The sequence below is a fragment of the Sinocyclocheilus rhinocerous genome, unplaced genomic scaffold (genome assembly GCF_001515625.1).
Source record: "Sinocyclocheilus rhinocerous isolate Xijiao unplaced genomic scaffold, SAMN03320098_v1.1 scaffold6217, whole genome shotgun sequence".
NCBI lineage: Eukaryota > Metazoa > Chordata > Actinopteri > Cypriniformes > Cyprinidae > Sinocyclocheilus > Sinocyclocheilus rhinocerous.
Window position 1 is genome coordinate 10,010 of NW_015631827.1, and position 7,998 is coordinate 18,007.

The 7,998-nt window shown below is 38.6% G+C and overlaps 1 long non-coding RNA gene across 1 annotated transcript in view; it reads left to right on the forward strand.

Moving 5' to 3' along the window:
• The first annotated feature begins 6,733 nt into the window (after positions 1-6,733).
• Positions 6,734-7,998, forward strand: part of LOC107742004 (uncharacterized) — an 18,282-nt gene continuing 17,017 nt past the window's right edge. Inside the window, exon 1 of the long non-coding RNA XR_001640265.1 lies at positions 6,734-7,187. This is a non-coding gene — a long non-coding RNA (uncharacterized LOC107742004). The remainder of the gene's footprint in view (positions 7,188-7,998) is intronic.

Sequence of the window (7,998 nt, forward strand, 5' to 3'; positions counted from 1 at the left end):
GTTCACACAGGCTCAAGATACTTTCACTTCTTATTCTACGACATAAAACACACCAGTTACACCCCACTCGTGATTTTTTAAAAACTAACGTTTCTTTAAAAAGATGGTTGCTAACAAGGAGACGTCATCACGCCGAACAGTTTATCAATTTACAGTACTTTCCAATCGTAGTGTATAATTTATAGTACAATTAATTGTACAATAACCAATTAATAGTTCACCGCATTTTATATTGTTGTTTGACAATTTAGATTTTTTTTTGCTTTGCCCCGAAATGCATCCGAAGTCTTCGGATGGAAGATGCTCGTTTTATCGCTTACTGATGCGGAGACTGGGTTCGCACCATGAGCTAAACTCATATTACGATTATTCCATGTAAACACCACATTTACCGGCTTAGTCGCGGTGAAAGTGAAACTTTACCGATGCACCGTGCTTAAAGCCACGCTAAAATGAAATGTTTACAGCCACATGAAGCAGAAAGATTGAGTATTTTCTAGAAGCAAGGATATAATAACATTTTGTGTACCCATCCTAACAAAATAATTGCTGAAAATGTGGTACTTTATTCACTAAAATAAGTTTAATCTTACCATATCCAAAAACTCGCTCACTCTGCTGTTATTTAATAGATTAAATGCGCTAGAATTTTATCGAATAGTACGTGGAGGCACGTTTTTAATTATAATATTCATATTAATCAAAGATTTATTCACTTTTAATGCACCTTACTTCGAAATGTACAGAAATACGTGCTCTAGTTTTGTGTTTATTCCAGTTTATATGAAAAGGTTCATGTAGCGTGGATTGAAATTCAGTAAATCCTTTTCACTGAACGTGTTAAAAATAAGTTTGAATAAGTTGTCGGGAACGACTGTGGTGCTGTAGTTCGTTTATAGCCTAAGTTTAGCTTTTAAGTTCTGGCACTCTTATTTTGGCTTCAAAATTCATCAAAGTTATATTATTTTGTGAAGATTGTCAAAACGTGTAAGTTTCATGAACTATGATTGAACACCGAGCTTATTTTTTGCGATAATGGAAAAATCCCATTGGCTTTTTGTGGAGTGGAGTGCGATGCTAGCAGCCGATCCGCATACAGTGTGACGTCATAGTTCCCCCACTCTATAACACCGATTTTGCCATTTGACAAGTTAGGTTATTTGTTACCGAGCACGGTCAATGTGAAGCAACAAATATAGATATTTAATGATAAGAGAAATCCTAGAGCGATTATATGAACGGTTTGGTCAGCATGGTATGTGGCAGGGCAACAATTCAATGAACAATAAATACATAAGTGATTTAAGTTGTAGAGACAATATTGTCTTTTTTTTGCTCTATTTCGCTAAAGTAAATTGTTCCAAACAAAGCCATGTTGAGCGTCTCTGCAGGTGTTTCCTTACTGAATCAATTTGCGTTTAGAACAAATCGGGTGAGTCAATGATTCGCTGATTCATTCATTTTAAAAACAGTTTCTTCGTTCCTGAATGAATCAGTCGTTTTGAAAGAATCAATTGAATAAATGACTCGGTGACTCACTTATTAAGAGTGGCTTGCCGCCACCTATTGTAATTTTAGTTTCACATTTAAAAGCGTAATTCTTTTTTTCTGTCATTTAATATTTTTTTATATTTAAAACATTAATCTTATAACATTATTTATGCAATTTGCAAGTGTTAGAAATGGGGAAAAAAATGTATAGAACCTTTCATGTTTAATTAGGCCTATACTTGGACTTTTAAAAATAAATAAATAAATAGTGTCTCCCTTACTAGTGCGCTGACTACTGAACTAGGGAGCTGATTGAGACACCCCAGAGATCTAGTTTGGGTTTATTATCTTTCTGTTAATTATCCTGATCTTAAACACACAGAAACACTCCTGCTGAAGCGACTGAGAAGACACACTATTATAAAGATGGCGTTTATTAAAGAGGAGAATGAAGACATAAAGATTGAAGATACTGAGACACAAACAGGTTGGTTTTCAATCTCAAAGCTGAACTCACTCATTTAATCCTTATTAAAATGTCCAGCTCTACAGAAATGAGTGATATTTTTAAAGAGTGTCTTTATTAGAGCGGTTTTATTTGACATGGAGCAGGTCAAGAACACGGGAGCGAGTCAAGATCACATGACCACAATAGATGTGTGACGCCAGGTTCACACATACTCCATCTGCAGTGTGTATGCGGTGCATATTTCTTTCTGCGCCCATGTTAACGGATTAGGCCCCGATCAGACAGAATGTGTTTTATGCAGTGAGAGGCGCCTTTCTTAATTGTTTTCTATTGGCAGTGAGCGTTTTGCGCTGTTTTCGTGTTTTTGTAGGAGCGCCCTGAGCGTCTGAAGTTGAAAAAAAAATCAACTCTGAGAGGAAAAGCACTCTACGTCATTTGCATTTTTTCCATTGTCCAATCGAATGAATGGAGAGTGCTGGCTTTCTCGGGTTACCTGGAGCTGTATTTTTAAAGTTTTTGCTAATTTAGCAGTTTACTTAACAGCAAACCTAAGATTTTAGAGCACTTGATTAGACTGACAGGACAGCTGATTCGGTGGTTGCCTAGCAACATGAAAAAAACGCAGCTAAATAAAAAATAAAAAAGTCAGCGTGTTGTTCAGCTCTCTTCCAATAGTGTCCGTGCGTGTTGTTCAGCTCTCTTCCAATAGTGTCCGTGCTGTCAAGTCAATAATATTGCCAAATATTAAGTGTCTCCAACTAAACAAGATAAAGGCAATGGTGGCAAGAAACCCAAACTCTCCTCTGGCCAGATGAACCAACATGGTGTGGTTTCATTCCAGGCTGAACCAGATTGTGGATTGATGTCATTCAGAACTTTCATCCAGTTCCTTCCGCTTGCATATTGAATACATCACATGGTGAAGGAGTCGAAACTGGGCACAAAAGGGCTGTGCATTAGTATGATTCTCGTGGTCTTTGCTGATGATTTGTGCTGATGGCCGTCTAGTTGAAGAGGTCTTCGCAGGGGATCTGGTTGTCATGATCTCCGTTGACAGATTTGAATTATATAAGTGTGTTATGTGTAAACCAGGTTAAAGAGATGGGTCTTTAATCTAGATTTAAACTGACAGAGTGTGTCTGCCTCCCGAACAATGTTAGGTAGGTTATTCCAGAGTTTGGGCGCTAAATAGAAAAAGGATCTGCCGCCCGCAGTTGATTTTGATATTCTAGGTATTATCAAATGGACGTGAAGGACTATAATGCGAGAAGAGCTCGCTCAAGTACTGATGAACTAAACCACATGTGTCGAACTCCAATCCTGCAGAGTGTAGCTCCAAAACACCTGGCTGGAAGTTTCGAGTGAGTCTGAATATGTTTATTAGCTGCTTCAGGTGTGTTTAATTAGGGTTGGAGCTAAACTGTGGACAGGACAGTGGCCGTCCAGGAACTGAATTTGACAACCGTGAGCTAAACCATTTAGAGCTTTGTAAGAAATTAGCAGGATTTTAAAATGTATGTGATTATTACTAGGGAGCCAGTGCAGTGTTGACAGAACCAGGCTAACATGGTCATACTTCCTGGTTCTAGTGTAAACTCAGCTGGAGTTTGTTTATTAAGTGCACAAAGCAACCACCCAATAAAGCAGGGCTGGGTAACTTCGGTGATCTTGATCAATATCTAGTGATCTTGAAGACATTGATTAGCTTGTTCAGGTGTGTTTGGTTAGGGTTGGAGCTAAACTCTGCAGGACAGCTCCTGCAATGAAGCATTACAGTAATCTAGCCTAGAGGTCATGAACACATGAATTAACTTTTCTGCATCTGACGTTGAGAGCATATGTTGTAATGTAAATATATTTTAAAATGGAAAAATGCATTTTTACAAATGTTAGAGATGTGGTTTTCAAAATAAAGATTCCTATCAAATAGCACACCCAGATGATGCCGAAGACTTTACGAATCAGTCATCAAGTGTTAGACAGTGTTCTAGATCATTGGATGCATAGTTTTTTGGTCCAATAATTAAAACCTCTGTTTGTTTTTTTCTTAAAAATGGATGGAGAGTAATTTCCTCATACTAAATTGTATGTCAGCTATGTATTCCCTTAGTCTTGTGAATTGGTAAATTTTGTCAGACCACAAATAAATATAGAGCTGAGTATCATCAGCCTTACAGTGAAAACTAACGCCTTGTTTTCTAATGATATCTCTCAATGGTAGCATGTACAGGGTGAAAAGGAACGGTCCTAATACTGAGCCTTGTGGTACTCCATACTGTACTTGTGATTTACATGATACCTCTTCATTCACTTATACGAATTGATGATGGTCAGATAAGTACAATTTGAACAATGCCAATGCAATTCCACTGACACCAACATAATGTTCGAGTATATTGAAATGAATGGTGTGGTCGATAGTGTCAAGGCAGATTTTGCTGTGTAGAGTATATGTTCTGTATTCATGGTCTTTGCCATTTAATCTAAATCAGCTCCAAAATGCAACACTATTCAGAGTATATTGCAATAAAATATTTCCTAGAATGCGTTGTTGTTGTTGTTTACATAATAGTACTGTTTTAATGGAAAACAGTTTGGGTTTAACAAGTATTTGTCTTTTTTAACTGTAGACCTGATGTCACTGAAAACGGAGAGTCAAGAACTGAATGAAATGGAGGATCAGTATGAGGAACATCATGATTTCATAACTGGAAAAACATCCATAAAGACTGAAAAGACGTCCTCACGAAAAAGACCCCAGAAGACCAAATCTAACACCTGCCATCAATGTGGAAAGTGTTTCAGTAATCATCGAAATCTTAAAGTCCACATGAGAATTCACACTGGAGAGAAACCCTACACATGCCAACAGTGTGGAAAGAGTTTCAATCAAACAGGGAACCTTAAAAGCCACATGAGAATTCACACAGGAGAGAGGCCTTTCACCTGCCTTCAATGTGAACAGAGTTTTAAACAAAAAAAAGCCCTTCTTTCCCACATGAGAATACACACCGGAGAGAAGCCATTCACATGTGATCAGTGTGGAAAGAGTTTCACGCATAAAGACACCCTTATTTCCCACATGAGGATTCACTCAAGAGAGGATTGTTTAATATGTCAACAGTGTGGAAGACGTTTCGCTCATAAAGTAAGCTTCAAGACTCACATGAGAGTTCACACTGGAGAAAACCCTCACACCTGCAAACTGTGTGGGAAGAGCTTCTCACGAAAAGGATCTCTTAAGACTCACATGGACATTCATACTGGACAGAAGCCATTTACATGTGCTCAGTGTGGAAAGAGTTTCAGACGTCAAGTGACTCTTAATTACCACACGAGAATTCACTCAAGAAAGAAACAGTTTTAGATATAATGACCTAAAACGCCTTAACAAGCATGAATAAATCACTCTTAGTCTTTTTTTTTTTTACATTAAACAAGCCTTGAGACTCACACAAGACTGGCACATGGTCTCAGTGTCGAAAAGAGTTTTACAGATGAAGGAAACCTTAATATCTTCATGGAGAGAAGCTGTTCATATGTGACCACTCTGAAAAGAGTTTCAGATATAAAATATCTCTTAATTAGCATGAGGATTCACTCAAGAGAACTGTTTTATGTGTCATCAGTGAGAAATGAGTTTCACATACAGAAAACACATTAAAGGGGTTATATGACGCTGCTAAAAAGAACATTATTTTGTGTATTTGGTGTAATGAAATGTGTTTATGCGGTTTAAGGTTCAAAAAACACATTTTCCACATACTGTACATTATTGTTTCTCCTCTATGCCCCGCCTTTTTGAAACGCGTCGATTTTTACAAAGCTCACCGGTCTGAAAAGCGAGGTGTGCTCTTATTGGCCAGCTATCCAGTGCGTTGTGATTGGCCGAATACCTCAAGCGTGAGACGGAAATGTTACGCCCCTCACCATACTGTGATGATGCCGTGTCCCGGCCGGAGCGACGAGACAAAAACATTAAAACCCATTACAAACGAGGCATTTGTTGCATCCAGTGGGGACATAATTATGGATTATAATAACTTATACTGTCTTTTTATGCGTTGCGTTGCATCGCGCCGCGTAAACATAAAACCATGTCTGCATTTGTGATCGGAGAAATGACAAACAACAAGCGCTACTCTACACTGCTCAAAACTCTCGTTTGAATCATCAGTGGCAAATCCTTTAAATGAAAACGTACTTACAGGCTGTGAGTCAGCATTAATTGTCAGCATAGACTGTATAGGGTTAGAATGCGCGCCGAAGGGTAAACCGGGGGATTGAATTCACCGGAACACCGGCATTGTAAGCTACTCTCCCAGGAAACAAAGGCCAAACAAAGTAGTTTCGCTTTCACAACGAATCACACGGCGTCTTAACGACATGGCGGCGGTGGCAACAATACTACAGCGAGAATAAAAGTTACGCCTTCTTTCTTTGCGTGCACATTTGGGCGGCGTTATGCAAATCTTCCCACACAGTGATGTAGACATGTGGGGGCGTGTTAGAACGAGCCGTTTTAGGGGGGCGTGGACGAGTCTTAACTTTTATAAAGAATATCTCTTTGGATTTGAGACTTTAGTCTTTGCAACTTTAGGGATCTTATCTATTCACGAACAGCTTGTAACACTCCAAAGAGAAAGGAAAACTTGAAATCGCATCATATGACCCCTTTAAGAAACATGTAATAATTCACACCAGAGAGAAGTGTGCCATCACAAGCTAGACAGATTTTAAGAATAAAATGGGAACAAAAATAAATTTTTTATTGGCAAATTAAAAAAAAAACATTGAGATCAGTTACAAGTACAAAGCCATTCACCAGCATCATGCAGATTAATAACAAAACGTCTTACAATACACGTCTGAAAAGTAGAGATTCTTATCAAAAACTCCCCTCATTTGACTGATGGTGCTGAATTTATAATCATATAATTCTTCATAGTTTTATTTCTTTTAGCTTTTAATCAGGGAGAAGCTTGAAATTGAACATGTTCCTGTTCTACACTACAGAGCCATACTGAACAGAAGCTGAAAATGTGTCTCTAGATTTGATTCCTGTTGCATATTTTTGAAATCTAATCACAACCCAACTCCATTCTTATGTTTGGACTTCATGTTTTGTGGAATAACCCTGTAGTAATCTGATTTTCTAAATGCTTAAACCCCAAACACACACACATTAGAACATCATTACCATGCAAACTTAAGTAACTACAGTAAAGTACAGAGTCACCCACTTATCCAGACGCTCACACTGGTTCTGATCCAGGATTCCCATGCGGCTGTACTCTGACACCAGGTTTCGGTATCCTGCTTTGTAGTAGCCTCGGATAGTTCATCGGACAAAACGTGGCACTGAGACTGAATGCTTTCACCTGAAATTACACACAAAGAATGTTGTTAAGTGCAGCAACATGACAGCTCATTTACTCTTAGACTATCAGTTGTGTCATGCACGCTTGTATTATCTCCTTTGTTGGTACGGCACCCAATATTTGTGCTAGACCTGCCGAGTACATAGTGAATGCATGAAAAGTCCTCACCCCTCTGTCCTGCGTGGCAAAGTGCCAGGTATAAGGAGTCTGGTTGACGACTGAAACCTGGGCACCCATTATTCACGATATCCTGTTACATTAAAATATTTCAGAGAACAAACAATGATCACTCTTAACAGTCAAAATTCGTCTAAACACACACAGCCACCAAAACCAACAATTCTCTCCTCACAACAAGTAGAATACCATTTTTTGAGCTTCGAAGCTTTGGAGGGAGGGGGCTGAACATATTCTTCTCTCTAATAAAGGCAGGAATCTCTGTGTGTCTGTCTGTCTGTTTGCATTTTTATTATGTTGAGAATAGGGTTGTGACGGTGAGGAAATTTTCCACCGGTTAATCGACGCGTGACAACACCAATAATACCGGTATCACCGCGGGGGCGGGGCGTTCCCTCTTTTTCGAATTAGCGGCAATTTGGCGTCAATTGCTTGAATGCAACAACAAAATACAAAGTCAAACTCACATTAGCGTATATA